Here is a 22,455-nt window from a genome sequence, read left to right as displayed (position 1 = left end):
TAAAAACCATTCTGTCGTGCTTGTTCATGTCAACTTTTATAGTTAAGATAACTGTTGGGATTTAACACACCAAAATAACAATATGATTATGCGAGACGCCATACTGTAGGACTCCGGAAAATCCGACAACCTGAAGTTCTTTAACCTCAGCCTAAATCCCGGCACACGGGCATCCAGCATTTCACCTTCATAGAATTATGACCACCGTTCCGGGATTTCATCCGATAACCCTCTGGTCAGCAGTGAAGCGTCATAACCTCTATAACATGGCGGGGGGTGAGGGAAATTTTTGTGTAGTAACTTTTTATCAAAGGAATAAAATGAGCCAGTAACAAAAGCACGATTGCGCCGTCGTCAGTGCTCTTTTTCTTTGTCATGAGTTCTTTTGCGAATTTCTTTTTAATAGCCTAAATTGGCATCGACAATATATACCTGGCACGTGAAACGGCCCCCTCAACCCATATATGAGTCACGCCAGCGATAACCTTTCGTCCTCTCGCCAAGAGATTGGGCACTATTTAACTTGTTTTCGTTTTTCATGTAACTTTCAAGAAAACCGTGTAACCAAAGTGGTTAAGTTCTCAAAAATTTGTCACAGTTTTTTAATATTAGGGCAAAACATTTGAAACGGTGCCGAGAAAAGTGAAAATATATTCTTACTCAACCAAGCGAGTGATTCCTTTTCAAATACATTCACTTTCGGCGCTGAAATACCTGAACCATTTAAGGAGATTTCAAAGAATAGATCTGGCAGTACGGTCCTGTAAGAACACTCCGCAGTCGTTTTTGCTTGCACTTCTAGCGAAGCGCAACGCGTGCGCTAATTTAGTTCTCACATGTTTCATTTGTAGGAAATAAGGTCAAGTGCAGCATATGACACAAAACTTCTGTGTGCATTGCACAGTCAAGGAATGGCTTCGTAAACGTTAAAAACGTTGATTAGAGCGCTCTTTAGCGCCTGTCGATCATTCCCAGTCTATTGTCATTTGCTCCTATAATGCCAGCAGCAAACTATTTTATGGCTGTATCCCCAGGAAGGCATACTACATGATATTCCTGGAGTCTTGAACAGAAGAAAAACCTATAACGAAATAAACCAGCACATGTCTTGCCTTAAGCGCTCATGGAACACGCCGAATTAGGAAGGACACTAAAAAAACGACTGAAGTACATTTTTCCGTCTTTTAGAAAGGTATAAGCTTTCTTTCGGAAGTTACCACGTACTGCAGGCTGTTGAGCAATTAATGTAGAACATTTTCGTTTCAAAAGTGAGGCCTGCAATTACCAACGTCGAAATCGCGTATAATACACGCGGAGCCTTAAGACTGCTAGTGACCGTGGACATCAGCGGGTCTCCTTTATAGTTAACAGATTTTCAAACATGTAAACATATACAGTATCTTCGAGATCAAAGCTGTTGTCGCATTCACGAACATGAATTGTAATTAATACTGGTCGGTTTTCGTTCCTTTTACGATTGGTGAAACTTCCAGAAAAATGGTAAAAAAAGTGTGCTCAGAAAAAACAGCAAGTACGCAAGAAAACATTGTACCTGCGCATTCTTGCACCACACACAGTTTTCTCGAAATTGTCGTAATGACACAATGGCGGAGGTCTTCACAAAAAAAATATTGTTTTGCGGCAGTAGTGACTTAATGAATGCGATAAGAAAAATCTTGGAATGTTACTTTAAATAATGCTAGCAGTAAGCCTCTTTAGCATGCAACCTGGCGTAACTGAACAAAACAATGGCACAAAGAAACGCGGAGGCTTCAGCGAATGAAACTACCTTTGTGTACTCTAAATGGCTTCAACCCAAACCGTGCCACTTTAGCGCAGTATGTAAAATTGTGCCAGCCATTTAGTGGCCTCTAACGATACGGTGCGCGTCCATGAGCGAGCACTCCAGGTTGTAAAAATAATAATATTAATACCCGATGTTTTAATCTCAAAGCCATGATACAAATAAGAGGGGTGCCGCAGTGAACCGAAAGATGTCTGACCATCTGGTGTTCTTTGACATGCACTGACATCACACAGAACACAGGCCTAAAGCATTTCGCCTCCACTAAAATGCGACCGCCCCAGGTGGTCTAAATTTCCGGAGCCCTCCACTACGGTGTCTCTTATAATCATATAGTGGATTTGGGACGTTAAACGCCACATATCAATCAATGAATATATGACCGCCGCGGCTGGAACCGAAACCGCAATCTTCGGGTTTAAAGCCGAAGACCGTGGCTCTTAATCCAGCGCAGTGGACATCACCCTAAGCTGGTGAAAATACGCGCTTCTTGTCAGTCCATGGAACCCCCTTTCGGTAATTGTCAATAGGCCTTCTCAGTGATGAAGGTGGTCGGCGCAATTCACGCTGCTTGAGCGTCGGCAGCCCTCACACTGTTTCAGTTTTCAGTTTTAGGTTTATTGAGCGTAATTGGGTGGAGGGTTACGTATGGGGAGAGGTATACAGAAAGAAGTCCCTTATTGTAAGCACTGCAATGGGACCTCTTCTTATAAAGTACACAAAGAAAAAATAAAACGGGAGCAGGATTGCTTAAAAAAGCGTGAATATGCGTAAAAACAATGAAAGAGGCATTATGGTGTGCAATAACATAGAGAATATTTGACTTTGAAGTACACAGAAAAGGGAATTAAAAAATTACGCTATGACAGTGCAAACGAAGCAATCGCTAGGAATAAACACTAACTAATATTTGAAAAGAAAAAGAAAGTAATAGATATGAATAAAAAACACGAAAATGTATGACAAAAAAGGGCAACGACAGCAACTACACATAAGCCAGACGTTTAACGAAGGATTCAGATAAAGGTGAACTGAATGTTTAAAGGCATTTTATGAGGGAGAAATTTTAGTCTCTAAAGGCAGAGTGTTCCATACCTTGATGGCGGAGAAGCTCACCGTTTTTGGTGCGTAATTAGTGCGCACCTTGGGCAATAAGATATTGTTTTGAAAGGAGAAACGTGCATTGCTAGAGATAGTCGTAATTTTATTGCCTACAATACATAAAAGATCCCGATTATGTACCAGGCGGTAGGCAATTACTGTTCAAATGTACAAAATGTACATTTGAGGTGTAATTCCAATGTACAAAACATGCGACGTGCAGCGCAATATAAACGATTTGGAATTTACACAGAACAAGATAATGAATCCAAGGCGATGGTGCCAATGCAGGTGGAAAGCCTATATTTAACAGGCACTGCTCTAAAATGTACTTTTGGCACTTAGCTTCTGTCACTAACTTTATCACGGAAATGCTTACGAAGGGTTGAATTGACAAAGCGACGTGAGTCGGCAGTAACACGGCAAAAAACATATTATTATCACACAAAATGGCACAACTCTGAACTACCCTTCAACGTAAAGGAGAAACGCATACAATAATCGGCTTTACTGCCACAGGAATTTGTTATTGCTCCGAGCAAGGCGGACGTCGGGAACGAAGAGAAACGCTAACGGCACGACTACGAGCGACAAAGCTAGCTGCAATGCACGAGCCGGCCCTGCATGCGCTAGGTACTCCACCGAACAGCCAACGCACGTGAAGAAGAAGAAAACGAGGGTGCTCGAGGCAGAGGCTCGTGAGGACTACCGACCTTCGGATCTTCATGATTGCTGTGCATTGTTCACTTTGGGCACAAGTTCGCCCTTAATAAACCGTGTATATAGAACATCCTTGTCGTAAGGCTGCTACATTTGTTACATTTTCTGGTGTAGGTGCGGGGTAGATGATTCCGAACCCCACGAGGTAGTGAAGTCGAAGCCCTGACCATCCGCAAGCCATGGAGCTTACGCCGGAACACCAACGGACCAGCCGCCGTATTCGAGGTGATTCACCAGAATTTGGACCACTTTCTCTGTGCCAAGGGCATCGGCGACTGAGACAAGAAACGCCACCACCTTCACTAGCCAAGTGGCACTATCACAGCTCATTGTCAGCCAACCCGTCATACCGAAGGTGTTTTACGGCGACCCGTTCGAGGACGCCGAAGACTGGCTGGATCATTTCGAGAAGGTGGTGACCATAAACCAATGGAACGAAGCAGACAAGTTGCGCAACGTATACGTCTCTTTGGAAGACGCAGCGCGAGTGTGGTACGAAAACCACGACGCCTCTCTGACGTCCTGGGAAGAGTTCTGGCGGCAGCTACTGTGTACGTTTGACAACAATGATCGGGAAAGGCAGAAGCAGCTCTTCGTGAAGCAATCAACGCACAAACAAGACTGTCGCTATGTATCTAGAAGACATGTCGCGCCTGTTCAAGCGAGCTGATCCGCAACATGACTGAAGACAAGAAGGTGCGTCATCTCACGCATGGGGTAAAACAAGAGCTGTTGAAGCAACAATAGAAACGACACAGCAGCAGAGATCCCGGCAATACAATCGTGATGTAGCCTGTACATCAGGAGGAGTCTTCTCGGAAAACGTTGTCGATAAGCTTGACTTTCTGCGGGAGCTCGTCCGGTCAGTTGTCAGAGAACTACGCAAGCTGCAATCACCTGCTACACCGGAACTGCCTATTGCGGTTGTTGTCCGAGAAAAAATTTGGCAGGCCACACGGGATTGATTGATTTGTGGGGTTTAACGTCCCAAAACCACGATATGATTATGAGAGACGCCGTAGTGGAGGGCTCCGGAAATTTTGACCACCTGGGGTTCTTTAACGTGCACCCAAATCTGAGCACACGGGCCTACAACATTTCCGCCTCCATCGGAAATGCAGCCGCCGCAGTCGGGATTCGAACCCGCGCCCTGCGGGTCAGCAGCCGAGTACCTTAGCCACTAGACCACCGCGGCGGGGCAAAAAATAACCAGCCGTGAGCAGGAATCGAACCTACGACCTTCGAATAACGCGTTCGATGCTCTAACCACTGAGCTACCACAGCGGCAGGCCACACGGGAGCCGCAGAGTTATGCACCACCCAGACTACGCACGGTAACTTATTCTGAGGTGCTCAGGTGGCCTGCTGTCCACTGTGCGCCATCGAGAAACCAGGTACTTACGCATCGACAACACGTAGCTCGCACCATATCGTCGAGGCAACTCGCAATGCACCTATTTCAACTGAGACAAGACCTCGGAAGAGCATGTATGGCGAGATGCGGAGCGTTGGCCCCTGTGCTATTACTGTGGAGAAGCTGGCCATCTGTTCTGGTTTTGCCGATACCGTCAAGCTGGTCTTCGGGGATTCGCGATCAACGCACCGTGTCCGCGAAACAGGGAAAGGCCGTCCGACATCGAGGAATACCTGTGCTCCCGTCAGAGCTTCGACTTGCATCGTCGTCATGAACCGTGGTCACCATCCCCTCTACGTCAGCACTCGCCAAGCCCACGTTCCTTTCCAAACGCACCTAGGCATCGTTCGCCTAGTCCAAACTCGGGAAACGGAAGTGGGCGACCTATGGAGGCGAGACGACTGGTGATTCGAAATATGAAGACCCTCCACTGCAACACCAGCGTGACGATGACGACGACTGTCTCCAGGTAAAGAAGTGCAGTAATGAGAAGATAACTTCAGACTTGCCGTTGGTAATCGATGGGCTAGAGCTCATGGCTTTATACGATACCGGTGCAGATTACTCTGTGATATGCTACGATTTAGCGAAGTGCCTCAGGAAAGTTCTGACCGAATGGAGTGGACCTCAAGTACGTACGGCAGGCGGTCACCTTATTACGCCTCTCGGCAGATGCGCCACAAGAGTTGAAATACGAGGTTTCATTTACGTTGGTGACTTTGTTGTCCTGCCCGTATGCTCGAGAAGTCATACTCGGAATAGATTTTCTGCAAGCAAATGTTGCCATTATTAATTGGCAGAAGTTCAGCGTATCATTTTCGACGGAACAAGCTATAAAGGTAGCTCGAACACATGAGCGATACACCACTCCACTGCGCATCATCGATGATGTTCTGACTGTACCACCGCAGATCAGTCTAATGGTTCTTGTCAGAAATGATACGCTTGGTGACTACGAGGTGTGGAAGACAGCAACATGGATGTTTTTCTGAAAAGGGGTGTTCGTGGCACGAGGGATTATCTAGCTACGAAACGGGTACGCAGACATCCTCCTGACAAATTTAGGGAACGAATTTCAGCACATCGCAAAGGGGACAGCCATAGCCTTTCTTCATGAAGTTTGTGAAGCCACAGAAATATGCAGCCTTGAAACAACGTCAACGGATATGAAACCAATATGTAATGTCTGTGACGTAATATCTGTAAATCGTAACCTTTTAGTGATTCAACGTCAACAGCTATACGACCTTGTACGGGAATTTGGCAGCTGTTTCTCCAATAGTTCAAAGGTGCGACGGACGACCATTACAAAACACAGGATCGTAACGGACGAGACAAGCAGGCCGGTACGCCAGCACCCGTACCGTGTTTCACCAGAAGAAAGGGAAGTTATCAAGAATCAAGTACAGGAGATGCTTGAAGATGGTGTTATTCAACCTTCTAGCAGTCCGTGGGCATCTCCAGTAGTTCTTGTCACGAAGAATGATAACACGCTAAGGTTTTGCGTCGACTACCGGAAAATAAATGCTGTGACTAAACGGGATGTATATCCCCTCCCGCGTATTCCTGACACATTACACAGTCTTCCGTGTGCCAAGTTCTCACCACTAGATCTGAAAAGTGGATAATGGCAGATTAAAGTATGGACGTGATCACGAGAAGACTGCTTTTGTTACCCTGGATGGACTCAATGAATTCAAAGCTCTCTCTTACGGTCTCTGTTGTGCGCCAGCAACGTTCCAACGCATGATGAACACTGTACTTTCCGGATTGAAGTGGCAGTGTTGCTTAGTGTACCTTGACGACATGGTCATCTTCGCCGCTACATTCGAGGAGCATATTAAGCGCCTGCGAACAGTGTTAGAAGCAATCCGTTCGGCAGATTTAACCATCAAGCCAGAGAAGTGCCCATTCGGTTTCAAAGAGCTTCGACTCCTTGGGCACGTTGTCAGCGCCCACGGTGTTCGCCCTGATCCCGAAAAGACAGCCGCCGTCGCAAGATTCCCGGTGCCAGCAGACAAAAAGTTTGTACGGAGATTTCTTGGTCTGTGTGCTTACTATAGACGATTTGTCAGAAATTTCTCGCAGATCGTAGAACCCTTGACGAAACTTACGAGAGAATATGTAGCTCTCGAGTGGGAAACCGAGCAACAAAGCGCCTTCAACGAATTAAGAAAACGGTTGCAAGAGCCTCCAATTCTTTCTCATTTCGATGAAACAGCTGACACGGAAATACACACAGACGCCAGTAACATCGGCCTTGGATGCATCCTAACACAGTGGCAGAATGGCGAAGAAAAGGTGACAAGATACGCCAGCCAGACTCTAACAAAGGCGGAGACCAATTATTCGGCCACAGATAAAAAATGCTTGCCATCGTCTGGACCATCAATAAGTTTCGGCCTCAATTTTATGGTAGACCATTCAAGGCAGTCAGCGATCATCATGCCCTTTGCTGGCTTGCCAACCTCAACGACCCATCCGGACGACTAGGAAGATGGAGCCTCAGACTGCAAGAATTTGATATAACTGTGGTATACCGATCTGGCAGGAAGCATAGCGACGCCAACTATTTATCACGGGTACCTGCAGACGCAGCACTATCACAAAAAGACGAGGACTTTCCATTCGTAGGTATTGTCGAGACGTCTCAGATAGGCGGATTTGAACACGCTGTCTGTCGAAGGATTGCTCCCGCTCATCAAACATCTGGAAGGAGCTTACGTACAAATACATCGTATATTTTCTCGAAGCCTCGCATTGTTCTGCCTCCTAGGAAATGTCTTCTACAAAAGAAACTTTAAGCTCAACCATGAAAAGTTCCTGCTTGTCGTTCTTGCAACTATGCGGCAAGAAATATTACAAGCGTGCCACTATGAGCCTACGTCTGGACGTTTGGGGGTCACTCGAACGCTTGCACGAATCAGTCTGCATTATTATTGGCCCAAGCTATTGTCTTCAGTACAGCGCTATGTTAAAACAGGCCGTGTGTGCCAAAGACGAAAAGCGCCTCGTGCCTCGTGCTAAGCCAGTGGGCCTTCTGCACCCGATAGACCCACCGAAAGCACCTTTCCAACAAGTTGGAATAGACCTCCTTGGACCATTCCCGACATCTTTACTCGGCAAGAAGTGGATCGTTGTAGCGACTGATTAACGAGATACACGCAAACAGACTCCTTGCATCGAGGAATGGCAGCCGAGGTCACCGAATTCTTCATACAGATCACATTGCTACGGCATGGCACTCCGACTGTTGTAATTTCCGATCGCGGACCGGCTTTCACGGCAGAACTCATGGAATGCCTGCTGAACATGACCCACACTGTTCACAGGAAAACTACCGCATATCACCATCAAAGCAATGGACTGACTGAACGTTTTAATAGAACTCAAGCTGACATGATGTGTATGTATGTGAATGTTGAACACAAAAGTGGGACGAAATTTTACCATACGTCACCTTTGCCTATAACACCACCGTACAAGAGACTACCAAGATTACCCCGCTTCAACTAGTTAACAGTCGTGTAGTTACCACAACATTGAACGCTATGTTACCTAGAGACCGAGATGACTACCCTTCTTATCTTGATGACTATATAGAGAGAGCGGAAGAGGCCAGCCAATTAGCAAGGAACCGGATATGTCACAAACAACGAATCGATGCCGACCACTACAAACGAGGAAGACGTGAAACACGGTATGAAGTTGGTGACAAAGTGTGGATATGGACCCCAGTACGATGACGAGTCCTGTCTGAAAAACTCATTTGTCGATATTTTGGTCCTTATGAGGTAGTACAGTGACTCAGTGACCTCGTTTATGAGGTCACGTCTACAGGACACGGGCATTCCAAACAATGCAACCCTTCCGAGCGTGTACAAATCGTGCGCATGAAACCGTACTACGACCGGTACGAAGACTAGCCACCCCACTTGCTTGCTGTACAACCACTTCCCTCTTACAAACCTTCTGAGACGGAAACGCTGCATACATTATCATCGAAAGCATCGGGGCGATGCCTCTTGAGAGGGGGGATAATGCCACAGGAAATCGTCATTGCTCCACGCAACGCGGACGTCGGGAACGAAGAGAAACGCTAACGGCAAGACTACAAGCGACGAAGCCAGCCGCAATGCACGAACTGGCCATGCATGCGCACGGTACTCCACCGAACAGCCAACGCGCGTGAAGAAGAAGAGAACGAGGGTGCTCGAGACAGAGGCTCACGAGGACTACCGACCTTCGGATCTTCTTGATTGCTCTGTGGCGTTCACTTTGGGCGCAAGTTCGCCCTTAGTAAACCATGTAAGTAGAACATCCTTGTTGTGAGGCTGCTACATTTGTTACAATACAGCGAAACTGGAACTAATATAAACCAAACCAAGTTCAATACTTAGCCCTAATCTTTCTCTAGCCAAGATGGCGTCTTGGTGGCTGCTCTCATGCGCTCTCGCAATTGTATAACATTCTTACTGTTCATATGACACTCTCAGAGCTACGGCGAAGTGGTACCGCCTAGCCGTCGTCGTCATCGGCGCGCGCCCACTTGACGATCCACTCATCTGCATTGCCGTTGTTTTGGTCCTTGTCTCCATTTTCGGCCTCACTAAGGCCCGCTCATCAAAGACTCCCCCGCTGACGCGTCCATTCGGCAGACTGGTGTGAGCTTCTCCCTTCCTAATGCGATGTGGAGAAGCTGGAAGTCCCCCGGGAACTGCTGAGCAGGGTGCGGCAAGTCCAGGTAGCCTCACTTGGGAACATCTCCGATGTCGACGGCCACTTTGCGAGCTCTTCGTGCCGGCATCCTCAGAACAAGGTGCTGCTCCCGTGGCGGTAGCGACGCTCGTTTCCCACGTATTCACAGCACAGTGTCCCAACACACCATGTCAGCTCATTCTCTGAAATTTCTCTTCTCAGCTCCGGTCACGTGCCACGAGCTTTCTTCGATCAATATTTTGTGTCGACGTGGCTGGTGCGTGGGCACTCGAGTGACTCTCCTCTCCTTGCGCACCATCACCGCACCTCCGAGTTTGGCACGAGCCTCGCGCCTCTGCTTTACTCGTCACATTGGGCCTCCTTTTAGAGTTTTTTTTCTAAAAAACTGTTTATTCCCGTTCTCTGAATGACGTATGCAAGGCTGCACCTTGTTCTTGTTTCTTAATTTCGGCCTTCTGTTCTTGTGTCGATGTCGTGACTTGTGACCAAACATGCGTGAGCTGGTGCGTAACTTTCCCTCACCGCTCATCTTCATTGATATTCACTTGGCACAACGCCACACTATCACACACTTTCACCAATAAGCATCAAACATTGCACCCGACCATTCACATGTCCATAAGTTCCTCATGAAACACTATACGGGTACACTCACAAAAGTAACTGCCCACAATACTCTACACACACTATTCCCAAAATCTGTATAATTTCAAATCTCTGTCCAAAATATTTTTCCTACAAAGCATTTGCCAATCGCACACAACTAGCTTGAGTCGGTGCTTTTCCATACTGCGTATTTTCAGCTTTTCCCCACACTGACTGGCTAATCGTCCTCTCGAACGCTCGCTGAAGGTGATTTTACTGTTGATGTTATTTCGACGCATCTCCGAACCCACTTTCCTAGGCTGCGTTTTATCTTTCACCACCATCTCTTTATCCAAATCTCTCAAATATACTTTATGCGTTTTCGCAACATTCTTTCTGCCTCTTGCACATCTATCAGCAACCTTTCTTGTGTCTTGGTAACTGCCACGAATTTTCAGTAGCTTTGGTGCTGTCTGCGCCTCCTTTCCTCGTACGCATTCAACCGTGCGAGTCTGAGGCACTCCTTTTGGCGTATTCCTCGCTAGTGCTTTTTCTTGCACTTTTGCCGTGCTTCTTTTTTCAATATGCGCGTTCATCGCCGAAGCGCAATGCCCTGCCTTTCTGTTGTTTCTAGGCGTCGCTTTATTTTTCTCTGTGCCCTCTTGCATACAACTAGCATACAGTGCCGTAACCGGTGCCTTGTTTTCACTATCTGCCGCATCTGAGCTTGTTCTTTTCCTTTCATCACTTTCTAACCTCGTCTCAATTGCGTAGCACGTATGTTAAATGCTCCTCGGCTCAAATGAATTGGGACTTTGTAGCTACGGCACGCTAAATCTCCTCTGTAAGCCTTAGGTGAGACTTATCCGATCTTATACACCATTTTGCTGGTGCCAATCACAGCTGGCACTCGAGCAGCAGCTTTTTTTTATTCGTATGCTTCAATTTCTTGATTTTTTTACCACTTATTCTTTTCAATGAACTTTAAGCCATGCTTCTTATTGAGATTTAACTCGCGAATGACCCTTACTATATATTCTCCCAATCCAACCTTGCAACCCCCGATGATAACGTGGCTTAGCCGCACAAGGAAGAATTCTTGGAAAGCTCACCAATTCGTGTCACGAAGTTACCTCAGGAGCACTTGTATCGGATGGAATCGAGAGAGTCGGGAGGTGGGCCTGGCACAAACAACACTTTATCCCGAAAGATAAGAGACCGAAAATCGAAAGCGAAAATGAAACGAACACTCAAGGACGAAAATTACCCCAATAGCAGTAGAAGCAAAGTAGTCTGCAAAGCAGCCTGAATCCGTTCTTAGGCCTAACCACTGCCATAATCCATTATGGCACATCCAAAATTGAATGATCTCACAGTTCACGTCGGCTTCTCTCAGATGCCATGTTGAGGTTTTTCAGGTACGTCATTGACTTTCTCCTCAACCTCCTACTGTCGCCGTCGGTTGGACCCGCCGAACAAACCGCCCTTTGTCGTCGCCGGTGTCTCGGGACTTCATCGTCTTCTTCGGTCTCGCTAGGCTAGGTTTAGCCTCGTCATAAACTCTCTTGATGACAAGTGTGCTCTGCTCGCAAGTCCACTCTACTGGGCTGCTCTCTTGCTAGTGCGATGTGGGAAAGCTGAGAGTCCACCAGGAGCTTCTGAGCAAGGTTCGGCAAGTCCGCGCAGCCTCACTTGGGAGCATCTCTGAGGTCGACGACCACTTTACGAGCTCTTCGTGCCAACATCTTCAAAACCGGGTGGTCAAGCTGCTCCCGTCGCGGTAGCGGCGCTCGTTTTTCACGTATTCGTAGCTCGGCGTCCCAACACACAGTGCCTGTTCATCGTCTGGAATCTCGTTCTCGGCTTGTGTCGCATGCCACGAGCCTTTCTCTGACTAATATTTTCGTCTACGTGGCTGGTGCGCGTGCACTCACGTGACTCCTCTTCTCAAGCACTGTCGCCGTGTTTCCGCGTTCGGCGCGCACCTCCTGCCTTTCCTTTACTCATCACAGCTTGAAACAAAATCTGATATTCGAGAGAAGCGTATACACTACGCTTACAGCTGCTCGAATCTAGAATCAGAGTTGTTGGCCAAGGGTGGTCGTGTGGTGGTCAGTTATGTCGCTACTCGGATAGATCAAGCCTTCAGAATTTTTAATCATTGCTGCAGAAGATTTACTCTTAATAGGTGGGGCATTACATTTATTGAAATCTTTATCGAACGCAGCGGTCTCCAACACGCGGCTCGCGGGCCTTTCTCTTGCGGCCCTGCCCACATATCATCTTTTCCCCACATGTTTTGTCTTTTACAACTAAGTTCGTCTTACAAATAAGCTTTTTTGTGTGAGCTACACAGAGATAGCTGACATCCAGCTTCTTTTTATGAGGTACCGCATTTGGTCATCTCGTATTGAACCATAATTGCTGGAATATGTACTTATAAATGATCGTCGAGAGCTCGTTAATTCTGGGGATCACTATCGACGTGTTTGTGACATGAACTCTACTTCTGAAATGACCTATGTAGAATGCATGAGAAAGGCTTTTTACGCAACAGCATTAAAAAGCTAATCTCGCTGAAATTGCGGCATCGGCGTCTGTGTCAGAGTCTATGATTGTGAGCGAAAAATCATTATCTTATACGTGGCCGGAAAATCGAGAATGATGAAAATAAACTAAGTGATTTAAAGTCCTAGGTCAGAGTGTGAACCAATCCAGACTTGTTTGGGTCCGAGTAGGAATAAAACCCAGGACATTAGCGTGGCAAGTAGATGTTCTACCACACGGCCGTGCGTCTGTTTGTGAGTTTACGGTGAATAAAACTTCCTCTGCTTGGAAATGCAGTGAAAATAGCTTCCATTCTTTACAAACACACGTGCCCTGTATACATGCTTCACAATTTAATGTAAAATATTGCCCAAATAGTGCGTGGTACAAGCACCCATCACCAGTGGGCATCAGAACATGTGATTATCACAATCACTTTGTGGTTTAAAGCCAGTCACCTTCTAGAAAAGGCACACACGCTACTTCACCTATTTTCTTAAGGCCACGTGGTAGGTGCATAGCATGTTCAAAAAGGTTTCAAGAACTAAGTGTTGGAAGAACGCACTAGGAACTTGATATCGATATCGCGTTCAACTCCTAAAGGTGAAGATTTAGGGCCCCTGCATAATTTTTATTACGATGGCATATATATGGACACTCTCAGCTGTATTTTGGCGCCAGCCTAGACATCGGCGTGGATGTTGCCGTCACTCACTATATATATATATATATACTTATCTATATATTTCAAAACGCAGAAAATAAAAACAGAAGAGACTCGAGGGCACGGAATCGAACGCGAGACCTCAGCGTCTTGAATGCAGGCGTTAACCACTGAGCCATCGAGAGACACCTGCTTCAACGTTCAAACGGTAAGCTATTTGTTTGTACCACTTACAGCTGTTTGTGGGTATGTAGAAGGGAGAACTATCGTGTTTTCAGTAATATCAGCAAGATGGCGCTATGAGCGCGCGGTGGCTCATCTCTCACGCATACTTTGGCCTGCAGAGACAGCGGAGTGGACCATCTCTCGCGGCCACTTATCCGGATGGGGCAGTCATACGGCTTGGCTGGCGTCGGGCTTGCACTGGAACGATTCTGTTGTAGTCATGGGGCGCACAAAGGTCACTGCAATTGTTGCACAGCCTCCGTTTGAGAATTGAGAAAATGAGAAAAGGGCGCCCATTTCAGGCACAGCGAAGTAAAAAGTGAGACGTTTATTCTCGTTCAATTGTGCCTGTGAGTACGTTTCATGCGTCATTTGTGCGTTAGAAACGTGAAGATGTTTCGATTTGCTTGCCATTCTGCGTGTGACCTTCTAATTTGTTGCTATCGCGTCAAGTTCTGCGCCTTTGCGGCAAAGCTGTGACTTTTTTTTTGCAAATGGAAACACTATACTCCGCGACAACTTTCTGTGGCAGCACAGCCAAAGCTACGTGGGAGGAGCTTCTGCACATGTGCTACTACTCCAAGTAGTCCGTTCGCCTGCGATTTAAGGTTTCGGCTTCACAAGCTCATCCAAAATGTACGTTATCGCATCCGCACGAGTCAACAAACGTTAAATGTTTTGAAATAAAATATAAAAATTATAATTTTTAACGAAAAAGATTAAGAAACTTTATTGAAGCGTTCCGGTTCATTTCAGATAACAAAGGCACGTCTTAGCAGGAATTGGGCAATCGGCAAAACAACGCAAGTGCACGAAAACATTCCTAAACTTCAGTCCTTACTGGGTCAGCATTTTGTTCTGCTTCTTTTATAGACTCAAGTACTTTCTGAAGATGCCAACGTTATTTTTATAGAACGCGAAGGCGTCGACGGCACTCTAAGCCAAAACGGAGCAACAGGGGTATAGGGGTTGCTCCTTTCAGGGAGCAATTGCATTGCCACTCCCATTACTCTCCTAAAAGGAGTAACTGCAGAGGGAGGAACCGTTGCTCTCCTTTCAGTTCCTCCTTCGGGGGATGAACAGTTACTCCCTCCAGTTCCTCCCTGCAGACCAACAGTTACTCCCACCAGTTGCTCCCTGCCGACCAACCATTACTCCCACCAGTTGCTCTTCTAAGAGCAACAGTTACTCTTTACCGTTCCTCCCACGTGTTTGCAGTTACTCTCTGAAAACCAACTGCACATGCTTCCAGTTACTCCTTGGGGAAATGAGTATTTATCTCGAGTATGCTTGTCACACGCTTAACACATGGCGAGAGCTCGTTGGAAGAGCACAGCTTGGGTGCTTCTAACACAAAAAGTGGACAATATTGAAAGGAAAATAAATGCTTTATTGTTCTTTTTATGTGGCGACGTGTGACCACACGTAAAAGTAGACTTCGCCACACCACAGCCAGCACTAAACAAACACCATAATACATCAAAGATTTTCTGCGTCATCCGTGGAAAAACAATCTTGAATTTCTAGCATAGGGCAGTCTGTGTTATCATTGGTGAGAGAAGGGCAACTTCTCCAATTCTGAAGAACTCAAGTTTCGCAGCTGGTGTTTCCATCAGGCTAGCGCAGCAGAACGTCACCGCAGGCATAGGTGAAGCATCTCATTGCTGCAAGAAAAAAAATAGAAGTGTGAGGTTAAACATGCCAGAATCAATCCATAACAATGAGTCACACACACTGCAGCAGCCCTTACATTCTAGGATGTCTACTGCAAAACGAAATGTGAAAAAAAGGAAGGTTAGGCCAAACGTTACTTGGCAAGCCATATAAATGCTGATGTGGTAGACGCTCATCACATGATGTCTCAGACAGCAATATTCTGGAAGAAAATGTGCAGCACCTCAACAAGGCATATTTGTAGCAGTTAAAGATACCCTTAGGTTCAGTTAACTTGTTTCCTATACACAGCTGAGTGACATTTCTATGAGCCCATTCACCAATGGGCATTCTAAATGAGGTCATGTGTGTGGCAAATAACACGTACTGTCCGCTCATGTTAAAATACTTATTTAGCTCGTGCACATAGTTGCTCCAGATTCTACTGTTCTATCAAACGCTGCTGCGTCTTGAATTGTGCAATACCTGTAGGCACAAGCCAAGCATGCAAAGACTGCTTGAAAGCAACCATTTGCAAAGGCTACATGATAATCTTCAGTATATTTCTTTGTACCTGACGCAAACGGCTGGGCAAAACTATAGACAAATAAATGTAGACCGTGCTACCTTCAAAAAATGCTTTAAATTTAGAAAACTAGGGTGCATTTGTTCACTCGATTGACGAGTCACAGCCACGAGTTATGTAAACGAAGCAATATATCTTAAGGCATGCACAGATATTCTGATTCTTTGTTTGACAGTGTCACAGATAGCTTGCCAATACATATATATTTGAGAGCAACAAGATGTGAAGCTTTTATTAGTTCAACGTCTTGTTGGTTCACAGCCAAACAGGTTACTGCTTGTTAGACAAATTGGAATAAGCACACCATGGTTTCCAAAAAAAAAAAGCATTATTAGAAGTTAGCTCCCGGTGTGAATGTCTGCCTATTTATTTTGTACTGCCTTCTACATGTGCCACAAAGACATTTGTTGAGGATGTGCTACCAGTGAAGCCAAGATCGCATACTTGGTCAATGTGATGGAAATACAAACATTAGAAACACTGCCACCTCTAGTAAGAGCATAACACTTCAGTATCTTGGACTAGCAAAGAGGTGCACAAGAAAGTTAAGCCCACTCTTGCGGAACTTTGAACGCGAATATTTCAGAGTGGGGGAGGTCAACATGCTGTGGCACTTTTAAACCCACGAAACATCTGCAGAAAACAGGGTAAAGGCAAGTCAAGAAACGCTGTTATGAAGGCCTGCGCATGGACAGCTTTGTGAATCTAGGCACAAGTGTTATGCTTTGTGCAAGCCAAAATTCATGTAAATAGGGAAAGCATACTTTTAGGAGTACCAGCGTAAACAAATCTTGGCAGTTGGCTTTTTAGTACAAACAGCAATCCCTGCAATGAAAACATAAACATTTTATTTTAACGGTAACAGTGTGAGCACACACACGGGCCAGCGGAGCCATGTCGAATTGTCAGTGCCAGTGTAATCATGTGGCATAATGAACTATTCTCTGGCCAACACATGCACAGTTTGCCCCTAAAAAGCGATGCTTTCATATACGTAGTACAAAGAGTCTGCACTTACCAAAATTCACTTGGTTTCTGTACTTTAGCATCGTTGGGAGCATCTTTATCTGCAGTATAACCAAATTTGTGTCATATCCCTGAAAAAAAAAAGTAAAAGACATGCATCAAATATTGTTTCATTTGGTAGCAGTGAAGTCAGGTTAAGAACAGCCAAGTAGGAATCAGCCTAATTATGTGCATGCGGCAAATCCCAAACGGCGTTATTGAGGTTGTCGAAATTTTCGTCGATTGGTATTAACGTAGATATGTGACTTCAACGGCATGCCAAGTTTTCACAGCGCATAAAGATTTCATGATGCAGAATAATGACAGCGCTAACGAGAACATACAGCATTTATGATTGTCTTTTACAATATTCAGTTTTGCTAAGGTTTTGCATCACTAAAGAAATCTGAAAGATTTGGGTCATTCCTCCTCCAATTGTTCTGTCAATATGTAAACTGCTCGCTTGATGGTGCGCTTATAAAATAGTACGTTCAGCGCAGAGGTGAAGCAAGTGACGCAGTGATGTGGGCAGATTTTTTTTTTCTAGACGTGCGGGGAGGGGGGAGGGGGGTCCGCTTGTCTGAATAGGCCGGGCAAGCGAATATGGTCGTCAATTTGGGCTCCCTACGCCCGGCCTAAAAAATTCTGTGCGCAACCGCCTGGCTATGCAAGTGAAGTGATGCGACAATGATTTGTTCACTTACTGATTTACATACACTTTACATCTCTAAAAAATGCGGCCCAAGGCCCCAACACTCAGCCGTTAACATTACATAAAGCCAATGGTAGAAAAGTGCCAGTATGAATGCAGCTACAACCCCGCCCCAATGTTTTTTCAAGCGAGGTAGTGTTGCGGAAATGAACTTTTAACTGCAAAAGTACACTGGCACTGCAGTGGTGACAGGGGAAGCAAGAGGGCATGCAGGCGGTAATAGAGGTAATTTAGTCCGATACGGCTAGCAATGGATACGGTGAATAAGAGCAAATCATTTCTCTTTCAATAGCGCAATCACTCAACAATGTATTGTAAGAGCATTAAATGTTGCTGGAAATGCCACTCACCTGCACGCTGATGCATGCTCAGTCCTTTGTCCGACGAGCGAACAGGCTTGCAGATAGCTGAAGACGTGTTTACGATGTGTTTGTTCCACCCAGCAGCAAAATCCACAACTACTTCGCGCTCCATAAAGATAAATATACACTAACCTTCATCACGAATAAGTAGAAACGCAAATCTGCGACACACACACACGATCAAAACATAGCTCAGAAGCTCGCACGTCCATGTGCTCGCCGACCACAGACCATATGAAAATTAGTAAGTAGTGCGAACGCGAACCTAGTTGCGCCGTAAAAAAAAAACGTCGAGCAGTGGCAGCACAGGCGTCAGCGCAATAATTTCAATGTGTTCTCCTAATACAATTATAAAAAAAACTGAGGTACACTAAAACTCATAAATAAATATAAAAAGTTGAGTGTAATTTTTATTTAGTGCTAGTCAACATAAACACTGAATAAAAATTACTTTGTAACCTACATCGTTTGCTACACCAGCGCCACACTTGTCGTGCGGGCGCAGTTGGCGCAGATTCGTCATTCTGCCCTCAAACTACACGGTGAAGCGTGCTACTAAGTGTATGGCTGATGAGAAGCGCGTCTGGGTCCGCTTTTTTTTTGCTTCTCCGATATATCTGGGCGGGAGGGGGGGGGGGGGGGGCTCCTTATGCACGTGTTTCGGTGCTTGATCGACTTTGACGCCCTTACTTCGCGGACGAACGGCGTGTCTAGGCTTTTTTTATCGTTGTTTTGCACGTGTTTCGGCGTTCGGTCCGCGTTGACGTGCCAACTCTCCATTCTGCTGCTGCGTGTGTTAGGTATTTGCCGTACTGTATTCTCAGGCCTTCTGTGTTCAGCCAGCGCTGCTATCTTATTATCTACGGATGCTAAAATAAATCACTGTTTTGGTTTGGTGAAGTTTGGCACACAGAACAAACAATAATCTGGCCCATGAATATCAATGTGGGCGGCATGCATATTTGTGTGCGGTGTCCTGCCGGGGAGTAACCGTTGCGTGACGAGAGCATTTACAGCGGTTCCTCCTTCCGTTGCTCCCTTACAAACTTAAAATGAATACAGTTGCTCCCCCATTCTCGAACAAGTCGGCCATCTTGTTCCGCTTGGTCTTTTCGGAGAGTAACAGTCGGTCTGAAGGAGTAAAAACAGCCGTTGCTCCCATTTTGGCCATTTTTGGCTTAGAGTGGGGTATCAGAAATCTTGGCAATGGCGGGTCATGAGCGTGCGCGTGATGTTCATAAATCTATGTGAAAGGCCACCTTTACTCGTCCAAGAACGCTGTTTTCGCACAGTCAACAGTATATTATACATGGATGTGTTTGTTGCCCAGGCGAAGCTTTGCACTGGTAATTTACTCATCATAAGTTACTGTCATCACAAAGCGCGACGAACTACTTCATCCTTAGACGCCGACGGGTATGTTGTTATAGTGCGCAATCTTTATCTTGATCGCATAAGGGAGCCGAAATACCGACCACATATGCAACGCAATTTAGGAAAAAGGTAATCGGTTTTCTGTAGAATTTAAATCGCAATTTCACTTTCAAGCACCTGGTTTCGCCGAAGATTGGCAGGTCGCAGGTGAGACTTTTAATGCCGCTATCGTGATAACAGGTCGCAACTGGTTTTGCTGAAGCTGGCAGGTCGCAGGTGAGACCTTTAAAGCCACTACCGTGATAAGAGGTTTGCTGATGGTATCGCTTTTGCTGATGGTATCGCTCGCACACTAATTCTCGGTGATTGCATGTGCGTGAAACAAATTATTCACGACGCACCATTGTCTTCGTTTTTACCTGCTCGATTGATACGGATAACCCAATGAACACGCACTCATGCTTGCTAAGAAGCTTCGATGTGAACTTGCGGCAACCAAGCGATACCATCGTTGTTTACCGGTACAGGAAAAACGTGAAATCACACCGAAACCACGAAAACTGAAAACAGCAAAAAACGAGGGTTGTGCAGGGTGTAACCTTCCGAATCAAAATGTGAACAATCTTGAACATAATCTTTATTTCATTTTCATTTTATACTTTCCTTTATGCTTCGTAGCCTATAAAAGTTAGCGTTTGTGGACTACATGGAGATGTGTAGTACAAAAAGACGTGCTTGCGCTTCGTAGCCTTGGCTGGGCAGCCACAGAAAGTTGTCGCCGAGTTGTCGCCGAGTATAGCTGATATCTTGATTGAACTCCCCCCCCCCCCCCATTTTTTCCCCTAAATGGTCTGCCCTTGCGAGAGGCTCAATTCTGGAATGGGGGCCTGTCAGATGAGGTTTTCTGCGCCTGTTTTGAGTAATCGCCTCTAAAAAGAGAGAGTGTCTAGTGTCTGAATATCAGCTTCCATTTTGAATTACGTGAAGTGGCATAGCAAAAAATGTGAAGCTCACTCAGACACACTAATGAAATGCATCTCGTCCTCAAGGCTGACTTAGACTCAGGTTCACCAAAATTTTGTTAAACCTGATTCACCCGGACTCAGACTCACTAAAACATTTCTCAGCCGGACTCATAGCAATCAGCCTCTCCCCCCCCCCAAAAAAAAAAGATTACTGACAAGAACTCTCTCAGACTCCGGCTCATGGCTCGATCTGAGTCTGAGTGAGCCCGGTGAATCTACTGAAGAGTGAGCTTGCCGACCTTAGAGGGGCAATACTCTTTGTGGCGGGAAAAAGTTATTGTTGTTGAAAACTTTTCGTTCGAGCATTTGTAAGAAATATATATCAGAGCAGGCATGTCTTGCCAACTTGTGCGCACAAGTTCAGCATCACTACATGTACACAGACGGTGCATTTGTTCGACTGTTGTGTTTGAGAACGCTTGGAATGGTGCCCCACATCAAGCAGCACATAAATGGCTGTAGAGAAAGTCAAGAATAAAACGTTGTGATCCTTGGGCATTGCCGCACATTCACTAACTTTCATAAACTTCAGGAAGTAACTGTTCTATATAGTGGCGAAATTTGGTTACGAGTGGTAGTAAGAAAAAAAAATATATTTACGCTGCTGTACAATAAATTAGGAATATCAGAATAAAAAAAAAGAAACTTCACAATGGCACGTGAAGAATATTAAGATATTATTAGCGTTCCTTTAAGCTGGCGTCGCTTTTCTGTAGGATAGACAGGTTGTTCGTATCCTTTTCGTTTGAAAAGTGGCTGGTAATGATTTGGTAATGCGTGATGTCTGCGCTTGAACAAATTCTAACTTTTTATTGAATTCTCATCAATCGAGGAATACACCTGCATGGCATACTTCCTATGAGATATCAGAAAACATTGCATCTAATGGCCAAGTATGAATTTGTCATTAACAAGGACCGCATGTGCGTCATTGAATCGTCAAGTTCCATGCATTGCTATATAGCTGATTGAACGCTTATGTTGCCCCGCCGCGGTGGTCTAGTGGCTAAGGTACTCGGCTGCTGACCCGCAGGGCGCGGGTTCGAATCCCGGCTGCGGCGGCTGCATTTCCGATGGAGGCGGAAATGTTGTAGGCCCGTGTGCTCAGATTTGGGTGCACGTTAAAGAACCCCAGGTGGTCTAAATTTCCGGAGCCCTCCACTACGGCGTCTCTCATAATCATATAGTGGTTTTGGGACGTTAAACCCCACATATCAATCAATCAATGAACGCTTATGTTTTTTATGGCCGACTGGTGCGCATTAATGGCAATTGGTGCGTCTGCACTTCATCTGTCAAACAGGACTTTAGATGTATACTTATACTTGTGATTTCAGCTAATGAGGACTTATTTCATATTATAATAAGAATATTAATATTAGTGATGATAATAATCAAATATTTATTTGTCTAGTGAAATGATCAACCGTGAAGTCTCTGTGGAGGCACACAGAAAAATATAATAAAAAATAAACACTACTGCACACAATATACTTATAAGGTAATGCAAATAAAAAGGACCAAAATGCAATGACAAAAAGAAATTAACACAAAAGGTGAATAACGTAAACCAAACAACGCAAAAATGTTCTAGGAGAAGAAAAAATAATATAACATATATGAAACTAAACGGAAGGCTGGCTGAAAGACGGAGAAGGGATGAGTTTGCACTATGTGCAACAACTATGCTAAGATGGAGTAAAGCTTGGATGAAAACAATGACTCTTGACTAACAAAAACTGTTGAAATTAGAAAAATAACATTACAGAGACTTTGTAGTCTGTGAACGGCAAAGGGCTGGAAGAAACAGGCGGGCAGATAAAAGAGTCCATTCTTTCTGGTTAAATTTTACGGAATTCCAAAATTAACACAATTGAGAAATAAATTTAGGGACGCGGTATGGTACCGCGAACTAGCTTGTGAATTAACAAGTGATCAGCGCGATACTGTCGGCAGTAA

At 45.3% G+C, this 22,455-nt stretch overlaps 1 protein-coding gene and 1 long non-coding RNA gene across 2 annotated transcripts in view; both read right to left on the bottom strand.

The window, feature by feature from the left end:
• Window positions 1–22,455, bottom strand: part of LOC142777356 (uncharacterized) — a 66,384-nt gene that overhangs the window by 504 nt on the left and 43,425 nt on the right. The window lies entirely within an intron of this gene.
• Window positions 15,149–18,311, bottom strand: LOC142776456 (uncharacterized). Its single transcript, XR_012887551.1, has 2 exons — window positions 18,086–18,311; window positions 15,149–17,115 (listed from the first exon to the last, which is right to left on the bottom strand). It is a non-coding gene; the product is annotated as an uncharacterized LOC142776456 (long non-coding RNA).

Source organism: Rhipicephalus microplus, chromosome X (assembly GCF_043290135.1).
Source record: "Rhipicephalus microplus isolate Deutch F79 chromosome X, USDA_Rmic, whole genome shotgun sequence".
Lineage (NCBI taxonomy): Eukaryota > Metazoa > Arthropoda > Arachnida > Ixodida > Ixodidae > Rhipicephalus > Rhipicephalus microplus.
Note: the sequence above shows the minus strand (reverse complement) of the source record. Positions and strands in the feature narration are given on the sequence as shown.